The 16,577-nt window shown below is 29.1% G+C and overlaps 1 protein-coding gene across 2 annotated transcripts in view; it reads left to right on the forward strand.

The window, feature by feature from the left end:
• The window catches only part of LOC123298293 (brain tumor protein), a 409,721-nt gene that overhangs the window by 363,931 nt on the left and 29,213 nt on the right, over nucleotides 1–16,577 (forward strand). The gene's annotated exons all lie outside the window — the stretch shown is intronic.

The raw sequence follows: 16,577 nt of genomic DNA on the forward strand, positions 1-16,577 counted from the left end.
GAAGAGAGAAATGTTTTCTTTATAACGACATGAGCACATGTCACGTCATAATATAATAACCATATGTGTTTTATACCGCGTGTTTATATAAAAATACGAAACCTACTTTCACTTAAAAACCATAATCAAGGATTAAATAAAAAATATTTAACACAGAAAAATTAAATCAAATAGATTAGATTACATTTGCGTTAGGAATAAGTCTCAGAAGATCTTTTGTACTACCACTAGTTTGATCTATAGTAATTCCTTTGCTTCAAAGGTGCTCCAGAAGCCCTATAGCTTTATTACAATATAGGATGTTCCTGGACGACTTTCCATTTATTTCCTGGAGATCAGTGCCATCCCAAATGACAGAGTCTCTTCCTTGTCATGACGAAATTCGCATATGCAAACGCTCCAAAGGCTTTTTTCTTAAAAAGTCTTTTATAAGTGCTTTTACATGGTTTTGATCATATTTATCCAAAAGCGGTTTGAATCGCGTATATTTTAGAATAGTTCTGGGCCATTTAATGGAGTACATGCACCCATTTGTGCTAATTTGTCAGCTTCTTCGTTTGCATTGATTGAGTGTCGAGGGACTCAACTAATAATGACTTTTGTTACATTTACCTATATTTTTTATAATTTAGTGCTTTGAGCTTAATAATTATTATTTGACCTACAATAAAATTTAGTTCTTTGAGTTGTAAAAATGCCGTAAAAGTGTTTTGGCTTTTGTATTCAAAATTACCCGTAGGCGAGTTTTTGGACCAGACATCTAATATATTTCGTTTGAACCGGTTTCCTCTATGCACTATAGCAGTACTAATTTTGCAGATGGAAAATAAAAGCTCATTGAACACAATGTAATTTTTTGATTTAATATACCTATCACGGTCAGTCAGTAAGTCAGTCAGTAAGTATTTGTCATATCAACTACACAAAATATACACTCGCTAATAACTACACTGGTTGCATTTTTTTATATGATTGAAGTTTTTATTTATTTTTTAATATACACCTAGAGCTATGTTCGCTGGGAGTTAGAGGTAATAACTGATTTTTACAACAGATATGTGCGCTGTTGTATTTCTTTTTTTTTTTTTGCAACTATTGTAAAAAAATATATGATTTATACATATAAATCACAGTTTCAAACTAATTTCATTAAAAATCTAATCATTATATCTAGAGTTACATTTTTAAATATAACAATAGAAAAATTTGATTTATATTTGTGCCTTCGTGTTCTAGAGTTGAGCTTTTGTTGTACTATTGTGAATTCAATGCAGTAATTTAACTTTTATTGTAATATTTGTAATGATTAAAAAATGGAGTAAAATATTTGCCTTTTATTGGAAATTCACTTCAATTACAATTATGTTAAAAAAATAATGTAAGCATTTATTGCACTTGTTATTAAAATTGATTATGTGGTTCATGTGGACGAGTCCACACAATTACATAAACAGACTTAACTAGTGAAATTTACAAAATTTATAAAATCCCCGACAAAAATTTTCTCAATCAAGTCGGTTCGACCGTTTAGGGGCTACGATACCACTGAGAACGCACAGATAAACACTTAAAACTTATAGCACTCCTTCTTAAATCTATATCCAAGTGATGGTCAAGGACATCAGATGAAATGGAAAGGATACTTAGAGAGCCATAATGTTTTGGGACAAATTTTTGGAAATATTTTAATTGAAATTAAAATATTTGAGTTTACTTTGTTCTTTTAATTATTGTTTTGAATTACCTAATTATTTTGAAGATCATCGCCAATTTTTTCTTTTTTTCGGGCACGGAACCCTTAGCTTGCACTTGAAAATAGCTAAGAATACTCTCCATTAAATTACCTTTCAAATGAAACAAAAAAAAAATTTAAAACGGTTCATCCGTTTAGGCGCCACGATAGATAGATACACATCACAGACTCACACACATAGCGGCAAGTAAAATATGGCAAGAAAAATAATAACATCAAAATCCATCGAAGTGATTTTAAATAAAATCGTACAAAATACACTTACAAGTATTTTATTTTATACAAATATGAGAGGAAATTTTAGAGAATGCTAAATTGTAAAATGTATGCGGAGCAAAGCAGCGGGTTACGACTTGGTAATTAATTATCATGAACAACGTGATAAAAATTATCTTTAATTTGCTTTACAATCATAAATGTTCTTTGCATTCGATTCGGTGTGGTTTTAAAATCACCCAGCATATAATGAAAATTGTAATTTGTACTTTTTTTCTTATTTTTGTATCTTCAGTTGACAAAATCGAACACGTTAATGTTATCAAAGAATTGAAAAAAATAAATTATTTATGACTTTTTGTTCTGTACATTTTACGAAGAACAAAAAAAGAGATTTAAGATGATTCAGTAGTGCTCAGTGAGACTATGTACGGATACAATGTCTCCATTGATGTAAAAATATAAAGTATATTATATATTATGTTATTCAATATATAAATATTTGATTCTCGAAAATATATACAGGTGTTTCACGAAATTTCTTTTATTAGACTGTTTTTAAATATTTATTTTTGGGTACTTTAATAACAAAATCATACCTTGGCCGCTTTATAAATTTCAATTTTATCTTTATGAATCTAACCCTTTCGATTATGCTATTTTAATGGAATAATATGGAAAAAGATCTATTGTTTCTCAAATAATATTAGGAAGTACTGAAAAGAGTAGAAGAATTTTGGTTAGACAGATTTTTGAATGACACGATTCTTGAAAAATCAACAATTTCGAAGAAATTGGAATGTCGCAACTTTTAAAAAGGTACAGTCTTTTATAACTATGCATTGAAACTTTTAAAATATCAATAGCCGAAGGGTGATTTATATTATTAACTTTATAGAGCTGTTGAAAAGAGACAACTCGAAAATTAATTGATGATTTTGCAAATTAGATGATCACATTTAACTCTTATCTTAAATTTCCAAGCTGGAAATCATGTAGAAGATGACCCTGAGAATAAATTTGACGTTTTTTAATAGTTCACCTTATAATATATGGGTAGAATTTACGATATATACGATAATAAATTTATTTTATCCTTAAAATATATAGTGACATAAAGGTTTACAGGAATCTATAATACCCATTTCTAACATTTATTGTTTTATGTTATACTCCAAGATAAATTTCGTTTATTCTAAGATTATTGTACATGATGTTCTCTGTTTTAGAATATTCGAACAATATTCGTCCGGCATTGAATAACACAGTGAAACTGATCTAGATGTCAGACCACTCTTATGTTAAAAGGAAAAAAGCAGCGAACTCGTGGGCACGAGAAGAGTCATCTTAAACGCCTCTATTATCTGAGCCTGCCATTCTTATGCTGGATGCTGGATTTAGGGGAAAACAGACCGAAAAAAATTTATGTAATAATCCATTCCATTTTTGAACGCAAGGGCTGAAAACTTCAGAACCCAACCAATTCGTATTACCGATTACCAAGGATGCTTCGTAATTTACCGAATCAAGGAATGGCTACGACAATCCCATCTTTTTTATAATCACTTCTAGTTCATTCACAGAACACAATTGAGCAGAGTAGTGAAACTCTTGACAGGGCACTTTCGATTAAATTTTTACTTTCGTAATATGGGGGATCTCTGATGATATCCCACTTGTAGGGCCTGTATGACGACGATTAAACCTCCATACATTCGCACTTACAGAAACCAGCAGAGTCTCAGGTATAGAATTTTCGGTCCGAAACGTTGAATCCATCAATCCTGGGAGCTATCCCGGGCCAGAAGTCTTTGGGCGTTTCGTGCGGTATCTGGCCTAGGCAAAATCCTATAGCTTCATGATTAATTATATCATATTGCTCCTTAAGGTACACAAAGCTCTATGAAAAAGAAAAAGCTCATTGTGTCTTGTACTTTCGTCGAAAATAATTATGTTTGTCTTTTATTCGCAATCGCCTTGACCTCCTTTTTCGTTTTAAATTACAGATAAATTTATCAAACGATTACAAATGAGAAAAATTGTTATTGCATTGTATAACATAAGTTCTTATAAGCAAGTGCAAGTTTATCCCATACTTAAATAAGCAGATAATTTCAACATTGATCCATCTCGAAAACTTCTGAGAACATTTAGTATTTCCGGTATTATCATCCAAACTACTTATAACCATCTCTATATTATCTCCACATACATATATTGTATGCGGTTTTCTAGAGTACATAATATATATACTAGGAATCATCAATGGTCTTTGGAGTGTATAGTATTATTGCGAATGTCCACCACACACTAAAACCTAACCAATCCACATATCCTTTCTCATATTCCGTCTCTTCGACTATCTATCTCAGTATAGTACAGAGAACCATCATACATCGCATCGACCCGGTATTTTCTGAGTGAGCTATTACTACATAGATATGTATTTCTCCTGTAGTATATGTAATATACACAACAGAATATTATTACTCGACTCTCTCAAATGCTGCATTCCAATTTCATACATAATACATTATACTTAAAAAATTTATTTATTCTGTGGTTTAAGTGACATCATCAAAGTACCTACATTATTTACTTGTTAAGCTGATAAAATTTTTGTTTTATTCAAAACGGATTATGTCGCTTACGGTATTATTTCTTTATATATAATCCTTTCACCATAATCTTTGAATTAATGTTTCATTACTACTACTTTTCAACGACACTGTTTTTCAAAATTGTTGATTGTGGAAACTAAGAACAAGTTATACTCGGTACACGGCATACTTGCTCGGTTTGTTAAGCCTGAGTTGGTTAATGGATTATTGCGTTAATATGAAAAGTTTTGCGAAAAAAAATATAAATATATTAACTAACTAAAATTTGTATCATTTTGAATTCTTGCGTCTCAGTTATAAGGTGGAAACAAAAAAAATTACGTTTATGGAGTTGTTTTTTTATACTGAAAAAGTAAATTGCGTTTATATAATTTCAAAACGCTTATTAAAAATAATTGATAAATAAGAACACTGCATGGGTTATCTGGTATTTTATAAACAATAGAGATCCAGGCGGGATATATTACATTATTTAATGGTCTAAGATATTGATTTTTAATCCTATCATAGTTGTTCTATCGAAAACTGTTCATTGCTGTCATTATTTTCGTTAATTATCAAAATTATCTTAAAACTATGTCATTAAATTTTTCTATCTAGAAAACGAATTAATAAGTGATGTTTCTTATCAAAAGACCAACAATATTTTTAAATATTCGTCAAGATATTTTAGACCAGGGCCATCAATTTTCAAGAAGTGTGCAGAACTACTTAATATCAAATGGAAAAAATGAAAATATATTATCGAATGTAAATTGTTATTTCTGTCTAGCAGAATAAGCAAATCTTAAAATATATTATTTGCTACATAATAATTATTTCCCAGGATTAGGAGACAATTTAAAATATTGGGGGATTATTATTATATAGTGTGAATTATCAATTGGCAAATCATTAATCATACATAGTCGATTGCTTTGTGAATTTTACTTAGGGTAACGTCGTTAACTGTGAAATCCAAACTCAATTTCAGATTTAAATGTATCTAAATTATTCAATTTTGAAAATATAATTCAACCATATATTTTACATTTTATGAGTTTTCAAAAATACAAATTAGGGACCATTTATTTGTGTAACAGCACATAAAATTTGGATAATAAATTATTAGATAGAAATTTTCAATTTGTTATTATTACAATGTATTATAATAAATGAAACTTAATATGTATCTACTCTCTCATAGGGTGGAAAAGGTTTTACTAGTTTATTGCCAGGAGATGTGTATGTTGCATTCATATACACAGACTCAGAGCAACCGAAACCAAAGCATACACACTTATACTAGCATACACACCTCGTATTTAAACTGACACACACTCTCTTTAATACAACCACAAACATACTACACATATGTAGTGTACATATGGCTGTATTTGAATATTATAGTGCTATGGTAAAATCTAAAGGTTTATATGCACAATCAGTAGGTAGGCTGAAGACTGATTGTTAATGTGGTTTTATTTTGGAATAAACTAAAAATATAATTTTTTTGTGGAAAAAAATTGATTATCTGTCTGTCTATTTATAAGCAGCACATTGTAAATTATTTTATAAATAATTTACAATAACGTTAATATTCGAAAAGTTGGTTTCAAATACGCCAAATAGTGTACCTATGATTCACGAAGGTTAAAACTATTAAATAAGTTGAGCAACAAAAATCTTCCGATTAGGACTGAACGTTCTTCTTTCAGTCTTATCTCCATTGCTCGTATGGTCTGTGAAAATTAGAAGCCAAAACAATACACTAACTCAATTTTGTGGGTCTAATTAAGTAATAACAGACCTCTATAAAATTTAATCTCACTCATAATTGATTGGTTCTAGTAGTAAATAAGTTTTCTTTTTCTCGAAAAGAGGAAATTGTTGGTAAGATTACCTGTTACTGTCCCCTGCCAGCACAATTATTATTTTCGCAAACTCTACGAGAAAATAGTTTAACAACATTAACTAGAACTAACCAGAATTGTAGTGTACATGTACCTTTAGAATGATCGAGTATTTATCATAAAATTTAATAGGACACTAATAGCATAGTTAACGAATTATTTGATTCTAAATTTCAGAAACAAGCCGAAAGCTTTTTCGATAACAAAATATTGATAACAAAATAACTTTTTTGCAGCTAAAATCTGAGACTTATAAATCGATAATAGGACAGACGGTATAATAAATGAATCGGCATGAAATAATAATTTTGAGCCTAAAAAATAAAGTTTGTGGTTTGATTCCAAAACAACTCGATTATAAATTTAGTATGAATATCAAATATGTGTGTTTCTGCTATAAATATTGAAAGACTCGTGGGAATTTCTTAAGGTCTCCTTTAGAATCGTACCCAAAGACTCATAAATTAAATGCTTAGTGTATCTCCACCTTTAAATAAAGATAGGTATACAACATATACAGAATATTCATACCATACATATACAAGAAACGTATCACGGACGAATGTCTGCTGCGGCAAATCTTTAATTATGCAATATGCATGTAGAGGGCTCTACTGTATACTACAATTTATATACAGTACAAGTAAACCCATAACATATAAATATTATACAGACGTTGGTTTGAACAATTTTATTATCTTTTATCTTTGTCCAACTTATTTATAACTATATTGTGTGTTCAGTTTTGTTTAATATTAATTTTGTTTTTTTTTTTATTTCGTCTTATGTAAATTTTTTATTTCATCTTTATTACTTGATCCTAGGTACCTCTCTCTACTTACAAAATTTTTTATAAATGTTTTATATTTTATTTGGTATATTGGGGTATGTTCTTTTTACTATACGGGGAGTTTTTAACAGTTTCAGGCTGGAATTATACCTGTAATTGCTTGATTAGATAAAAATATCAAATTACCATTATTCAGAAATCAGTTTGACAAACTACATTTTGTATAGTGGGATTTATTTGATTAGAAATTATAATCCTAAATAATACAACCTACCTAAATCTTCAGGAAATTTCCTATATTTGACTTCGCGGACTGGTAGACATCCGGAAATTCGTTTATTGGGACTTAAATCTCCAGAGTAGCTCAAACTACTTCCCAAAATGGAAATCATGTAAATATAAAGAGTGGTTTAAAACAATCAAAAAATACAATGAATTTGTATGATTTTTCACGAACAAACACTTATGTTAAGCTTCAGATCAAAAAAGACTCCAAAAATACAAAAATCCCGGATTTCGGGCAGCAATGCCAATAGAAAATACTCGGAACCTGATTTTTTTATTTTATGGGTCAAGATTACTCTATATGCTGAATTTTATTAAATTCCGGTACAAAAATTTTTACCCTTATAAAGAACCCTTAAGAAAATTGTAAAAAATTGGTCAAAATTTTTGCTCTTCAATTTCGATAATCAGTACATATCGTAATTTTGATTAAAATAATTGACCAAAAATTTAAAAAAATCTGGTTCATCTGTTAGCTATGTGATAAGTTTCTAAAATATCGTCCCAAGTTGATCTGATAAGCGATTTCTCGACTCAATTTTAGGCATTTTTTAGAAATTGTCACTCACTTTTGCATCGATTTTAAACTTGTGTTGAAAATGAAGTACAAAAATATGTCACAAAATATAAATTTAATGGTCGTTTTCGTAAATTGAGTAATATAGCAACCTTAATTTATTTAATTCTGTTGACAGCAGATAATTTTTCACCATCACTATTTTACAATGTTTCTTCAATATTTTCTAAGATAAAGAAAGGGTCGCTGTTTTCCTATACCTACTAATTTCATATTTTTACTGCATTAAATTCAACACTTTTTTCTTCATACACTATGGTAATGGAAGACATCAGCAAAATGCCTTACTCACGAACATGTTTGGAAACGTGTCTATTAAATGCAGGAGAAGTTATAAGCTCCATCGTTATTTTTGCATAATTGAAGTTGAAATTTTATTGGTAATGAAAAAATTTATGTGATCCTTTTGAATTAAAAATACGACTAAGTATCGTAAAGTAGGGTTTTTTTATTTTATAAAAAAAAAAAAAAAAACACGGCTGAATTTACCATTAATATTCGAAAACTGAGGGGAGATTAAATGGTTTTTATGCTTGTCGGATAAAATCTTTTATTATTTATGACATACTTAGTTTTTCGTTACCTATATGGTTTTTTGCAGTTTGAGAAAAAAACCATTATAATTATTTCTCTCCTCTCCAGAACTTTACGGTATTAAACTTTTCTGGAATAACCTTTTCTAAACAGAGAAGGAAAAACACTTTTACTAGTAAAAGAATCCTCATGTTGTAAAATTGACTGTAGGATATAAATTCCATCCCAGAATAATTTTACTCCTTTTAAAGTTCATGAAAAAAGCATTGTAAGCAATTCTAATTAAGTAATTGAATTGTTTAAAGAGAATTGAATTTATTCCATTGATTTTGTCATTTTGGGTAGTGAAAAACGGATTTAGGAAAAAATAGACCGACAAAAATTTTCTATAATAGTGTCCCTTTTTTGAACACAAGGACTAAACACTACCAGAACAAAACCAACTCCTCTATAGTCGATAAACTCAACCAATTCGTAAATACAGCATACTCCGGGTCTTTGAAATTTTCGGTCTATTTTTTCTGCGATAGGGTGGTCTCTAATATAAAAAACCCCTATTTGCCTTCTTTTTTTGATGATATTTTCTTCTCAAACTCTTTAACCACTACAAGTACAAATGAATGTTTTAATAATTTTAATACCAGGTATGAGTTGTAAATGAAAAATAGTAATTTTAGCGCCAACGTTTTTTCATCAGATTTAACTATAATTCTAAATTAGAATTATTTAATCTCTTTATCACAATCCTCTCACTATTAACATACAAAATACGTTTTTTGAATACTTGGGATATATTTTAAAAATGTGTACCCAGACAAAAACGATTATAACAAAATACACACAATGATACTACTCTTTTTTCTGAGGTTACAAAAGTCAGTTACAAAAACATACAACCAAATTTAAAGGTACTTTTATACCTTTATACAGGGAGATTCAGGGCGAATGATATAAACTTTAGGAGTAATAATTTTATATATTTTTGGACATTGTAAATATGGTGGACGAAAATTTTGGTGAATTTTTTATCGTTGTAATTCAAATATTTACAAAACTCTTGGTCAGACTGTTTTATTTTTAACGTAATTTACGAGATTTAATTTATTAAAGTAGAAGTTTTTTACTTCTTAATCTATAGAAGGTGGATCAACACTAGAGAAAATATGTCTTAATTCAACATTTGCTTTTCACAACTTGTTGCAATTCTAATTTTTAATGATTAATTAATTACATGAAAACTTTTGGTCAGATTATTTAAGATTGTAATGCTTACAAGTATTGAAGCTACGAAGATAATTTTGATATAGGTGTTCATAAAATCACCTAATTAGTCCAATACTGCTTTTCTGTCTGTCTGTCCATCTGTAGACACGATAACTAAAAAAACTAAAAGAGATATCAAGCTGAAATTTTTAAACAATACTCAGGCCGTAGAAAATGAAGCTAATTTCGTAATGAGCAACATAGGTGAATTGGGTCTTGTTATCTTGTAAACCGTTAGAGATAGAACAAAAATTTGAATATAAAAAATGATCCTTATAAAAAATAAACAACTTTTGATTAAAACATTTTTTTGTAAACGTCACTGTTTACCAATTTGAACAAAACTGTGGTGTCCATTTTCTCCAAAAGTATAAAAGATAGAAAGTTGAAAATTTGCAGGTAGCTTGAACCAGTGGTCTTGTGACACATTCGGAAAAGGAAGTCCGGTCAACCTTAATGTTTGTTTTTTTTCTTCAATCATCTTCTTATTTTTGAATATCATCCTCGATGCAAAATCATCAATATAAGCTTACCATGCTTTGCAGGTAGCTTGAACCAGTGGTCTTGTGACACATTCGGAAAAGGAAGTCCGGTCAACCTTAATGTTTGTTTTTTTTCTTCAATCATCTTCTTATTTTTGAATATCATCCTCGATGCAAAATCATCAATATAAGCTTACCATGTAACTAAAAATTTCCCAAGCTCCCTAAACGAGATAAGTGGCTATGGGATGGAAGAAAAAGTAATTAAACATGACTTAAACTACAGCCTCTAAAATTTCCTGTCGTTCTGAAATGTGTGTTAACTACAACCCCGTTGAAATCTACCCTTAAAAAATGAAATCTGGTATTGTTGGTCCTAACTCACCCTGTATGTTTAAATGAAATAAAACGGAGTAACAACAATATGACATTTACAAATTAACTAAACTTTCAAGTTATGTATAAAAAAAAAAGTAAAACGAGAGAACCCCACCTTTATAAACACATACAGAGTTTTCTACAATACCTTCTACCAATACCTTCTACCAATCTACCTATACCTACCTATATATGTGTGCGATAGTAAAGAGGTACCTTTATAACAAACCCACATTGATTTATTATCGTATAAAATCTAAAATTTGTCGTACCATTTAAATTATATCTTTCTATATATTTTGAATTTGTATTCTCACTCTAAATACGAACGAATGAACGAGACTCCATTCAACTTCCACAACGATAAACGCGGGTACATAACCTTAACAACCTCTTCTTCTCTTAATAGTATATGCTTACTGAGAGTTTATCAAATATTGTAAGAGCAATGAACGATTTATCATTTATCTTTTATTACATATTTCATTGAATCCTATGAAAAATGAATTTGAATCAAACTTCATGAAACCATTAATTTATGTTAGTTCCTGCGGAGTAGATTACGTATCCTAAGAGTTAAAACACCTAAAAAACCCCACATAATTACGTGAGTCAAGAAAAACTGTCATATCAGTTTTATTTACACGAAAATTTTTTACAAAAAAGAAATTTGAATTTTGGAGTATCATATATCAAAAACCCTCCTTTTAGAACTGCCTTTAGTGCAGGCATTTAGTGAGTTATTTTAATTCGAAGTCACCATTGTTATAACTTTATTGTGTGTCTCTTTATCCAAGCCTGTCTTGCTTGTTATTTAGTTACAGAAGTGTGAGGGACTTCTCTGAGTCACATTTGCCCATGCTTGCTTTAGCGGACATGGTTTTATATCGATGTCCCAGATTCTACATCTAAATTAAGCTAAACTTGAATGAACCTGATCCATTTTATTGTAATAGAAGGTTTATTTCGAAATTTTAACTTAAATTGGGTGACGTGTCAAAAAATTGTGACAAAGCATATGCAAATACCGTGCTAGGTTTAATGTGGACACTCTCTAGGAGGAACTCTTGTACATTTTTCCACAGTCAGAAAAAATCATATCTTTCCTCTAGCTAAAAACGATTCTGATGGCAAGGTGGAAGCGCTGGGAAGATTAAACTAAATTTCTTCATTATTGACTATTTAAAAGTGTATTGTGTTCATCATTAGACTAGAATAAGTTTGCTGTTTTGTAGGCCTTTTAAATTTCAACTCGCCTTTCATTAAAAAAATGTTAACTTATCTCTCTTGCCATTATTTTACATTGAGTGAGTTTTATAATACTTAACACTTTTAACGCTCAGATAATAATAAAAAAATTGCATTCACAAATAAAATTCTTCACACGAAAAATACATTTATTTTATAAAGTAATAAATTAGATAATTGGTTATGAAATTAAAGAAAATTCGGCCTTGAATTAAGTTAAACCATTCTGTATCATTTGATTCGAATGTCTCTAGTGAATCAACAACTGAGCAACAAGAGGTAATACATATTTAACAAACAAAAAAGAGAAGAAATTATTAAAAAGTATTTTTTTCATAACGGCCATAGGGAATTACAAACAAAAAAAATTATATTATGCCCCGTTGTGGTTTACCTGATCAGAATTTTTTTTACGCTTGGTATAGTCTTCCATCATTATTATTATTAAATAATAATAATTCATGCTGGGTATATATTTTTTTCTCTCTATGATTTTATCACATTTTGAAACTGGTTTTATTATTTTTGTTTTGGAATTTTTCGAAATTATTTACTCTAGTGGAGAAGAACGGTGTTTATTGTGTGATATAGATATGTGGATGGGAGAGATCATTAGGTTGGTTTTTTTGTATGAATATCAATCATTTTATTTAAATAATATCGGAATAATAACAATAATAATGTTTTGTTGATAATGAATACGGTGTCAGATATTTAATAAAAATTATTTTTGTGCCTAGCTTCATTGTATTTAAAAGAGAATGTCTTTTGATCGAAAATCCCAGGAAATTTCATATATCAATTCTTGGAAATGAAAAAGTAAATAAAAATTATTCCGAATTGTTCATCACAAAATATTTTTCCCAAATATTTTTACGAAATATAATTGTTTTTTGCTTGTAACAAGAAATATTACATTTCCTTTGAAAGTTTTTATTTTTTTATATTTATTATGATTTTTTTTTATCATTGATAAATATTTTATATAAATATTGTTTTTTAATGATGTAATTCTTCGATATAAAAGTGAACTCAATCCTTTACTATGCGTTTTGCAGTACAAAGCACGTATAGGTTAGGTTCTTTTACACGGCAATTAATTAGTCCATGGACAAAAAGAAACATGAAGCTGCAATAGACTTTTCTGCGCCCAAAGTATGTTAGAAATTCTAATCTTGCTTACTTATCGCACACCTTAAACGAATTATACCTAATTTACCAGAAGAATTCAATGGCTTAGCTTGTATTGTCCCCAAGGAACGAATTAATATTAGCAAATAAAAAATTAGCAAATGTTTACAAGGTTTTTTTTATTCAAGGTTTCAAATAATTATTTTTAATAATTACCGAATTGCCGAGCAAATGGAACTATTGCTTTTGTGACGATGGAATTTTGGAAAAATTTCTTACAAAATTTTGAACTTTTTCAAAATAACAAATATTTTTTTATTTTTTGATCAGTTTTCAGCAAAAAAGTACTCTGGGGATTTTTTGTCTAGGCGCTTACGCTCCCGCGCTACAAATTTTGTTGAATTTCGGAAAATAATTTCATGGTTTATTTTCTAATATTAATTTTCCACAATAATTCCATGGCCAATTTTCAAATTTAATACCAAGAGAATCTCGTATTAGTAACCAATAATAACGACCTTTTGTGTGAAATATAATATGATAACACCATAATCCTTATCAGTTGTTTGCAAAACGTGTTTCAAATCATTTATACATTTCTAGTATTGATTATAAATTGTTTTGCAATATTCTATTATAATCTATCTATTTGTTTAGGTAAAGCTTGTACGTAGTACATTGTTATTTGGAACAAGTTTCGACCATGGTGTGTAATTCTCTTTGTTCATTATTCAATTTCTATGAAAATGTTTACCCAAAATTTTCTTAGTTTTATCGTTATTTTTATGAATGTTTTCAATTTTGCTTAAACATTTTTTTTGTTTATAGCTACTGCGGGTATAAAAGAAACTATCGCAACATCGTTTTAAAATAATATGGGATGTTTACAAAAAATTTTGACAGTTTTATGTAATTTGACAAATTGTTTATCATATAATCGAACAATCGAATAACCTTAATCTCAACAATTTAAAAGTCAAAGAAGTTTTTTTTAAAGATATAAAACCTATTGAATACAAAAATAAAATATTTGTAAAAGATTCGTGTGGGTAAAACCATCAGAGCGAAAACCATCAATAAAATTGAAAAATATTTTCGTGTAAAACCAATTGGAAAAATTATACTTGAGTACACACTTTTCTTTTTCGAGTTAATTTAATCAAAATAACTTGAAGAGTATCATTTATGTCAAACAAAATTTAACTCAAAAGGAAAAACATTTTAAGTACTAAAATTACAAATAATCCATAATATTTTCTTTATACAAACAAAATGGAACACAAATGTATTAATTGAAAGAAGAGTAGAAATGAACTTCGAAAATTCTAAATTAAACAGTGTAATACTATCTATATAATAGAGGAGAGTGTATTGCCAGGGATCACAATTTATATTTAAATAACTTGAACTTATTTTTTTTAAATATAACAGTAGAACAAGTTTTTCTTACTTATTATAACACTATGTAATTTTTTGAAGAATGTAAATATTAAACAACTATCGAAAGCTTCGTAACGTGATTCAACTTATAAATAGATGATTTAAATTTTTTACTATGAAACACTAAAAAATTATTTCTATTTTACTTGAAAACAAAGACACAATAATTATTCTCTCAATTTCTTGTCTTCTAGTAAATTAACTTTGTCTTCATATAGTTACTATCTCATAGATAGCTATATCTATTTACAGAGTATAAATTGATTTCAGGTAAATTTTATCTAAGGTACTACACTTTACCCTACGTATAGGAGGTAAAGGGTATTATTATTAACAAACAGCCCTTCTGTATCCATCCTCTCTGTTTCTGGTTGCCACTTTGTGTAGTTATCTCATTTTATCAAACTCATATAATTCTAATATTAATCATATCCTCTTTTATTATTTACTATCTTTTACTATTTTATTATTATATCTGTGTGTATACAGTAATAAAACAAACTGTATACCCAGACAAAAACGATGTTGCCATGTTTAATAGTTTTTTTTTTATCCTACGAATCTTTCAACATTCAGCAAAATTTATTTCAAAGAGATATTTTTGAGTTTAGTTTAAAAAATATTCTGTTACATTGAAGAAAGTATTAATAACTAGATTTACAGCTAATATGGGATTTATTTCAATCGATTTATCGGCTTGGTCTGTCAGGGAGGAAAATTTTAATTTTTATCGATACGTAAATAAAGCTATCCTTGACTCTTTGTTTGTTTATATCAACGATCTCATCTCGGTAGATGGTCTCGACTATACGTCTCGAATATTTTGTGAAGAATCATCACAGGTTCGTTCATTTTATGAAATTAAATCGAGATGAGATAGATAAGTGTAATAGGTCTAGGTAATCAATTTTTTCGCTTCTACCTCAAAGGGGGGCAAAATAAATAAGTTTTGATGAGGATGAAGTAAGTTGTCAAAGTATCCGCGTGGCTAACAACTAAAATTTGTCTGCACTGTCTTGCTAACTACATGAATTTTATGGTAGAATCGAATCTAGTATCGAGAAACCGTGAGCATATAAGGACTACAAATAATAAATTGCTTGAAATAAGGACGTGATTTTCTAAGGGAACATGGAATCTACTATGAAAAATTACTTTAGAAGTAATTAACCAATCAAAGGGTGTAACTTTTCAACATGATTTCCACGTAGTTCACACGTAAATTTCTTCTCATTTTAGATAACGACGAAATATTTGTGAGCTCATTCCGAGTCTCCTATGTTTCAAAATTCCTTACATTTATTCGTAATTCTATTCAATTTCATCCATGCATCACAAATGTGTTTCCAGAAAAATGTTCTTATCATCCAACACAACTCCTTTAACAACCTCTGAAATACGTAATAAAGATTAAATCATATAACGACAAACAATAGCCGAACATTGTTTCACTTCTTTCTATTGTCCATTATTCTTCTACACACAAACTTCTTTGCATACAAAAAAAAGTTACCTACCTACCTTCTCTTCTCCTAAACTAAACAGCTTATTACAATTTTTTGTGTATGTGAAAATGTCTGAGTAGGTACAAAGTTATTAACTATTTAGAGATCTAGGGCCAGGCGTAATATTTGACAATCATTTCAGAAAAACTGTTGTTTCCTTTACATAAATTACGTTGTTCCTACCGGATATCCCAGGACACTACTCGCTCATTTTATTATTACTTCGAATTTTTGTTAATCGTATAAACCGATCAGATATTATTAATTATCATTATTTTTTGTATACCAAAAAGATTCTAAACTAAAAAAGCGAGGCAATAAGAGACCATAGACAATATTCAATGATAGAAACGAGGCAAAACATGCGGTAAAAAACTTTTACCTGTCGAGACAGTGCATATGCTACTGTCGTTTCGTCTCGGGACAATATCTTATATATTTAAACGAGCAATTTTTGTATAT

This window comes from Chrysoperla carnea, chromosome 4 (assembly GCF_905475395.1).
Source record: "Chrysoperla carnea chromosome 4, inChrCarn1.1, whole genome shotgun sequence".
NCBI classification, from domain to species: domain Eukaryota; kingdom Metazoa; phylum Arthropoda; class Insecta; order Neuroptera; family Chrysopidae; genus Chrysoperla; species Chrysoperla carnea.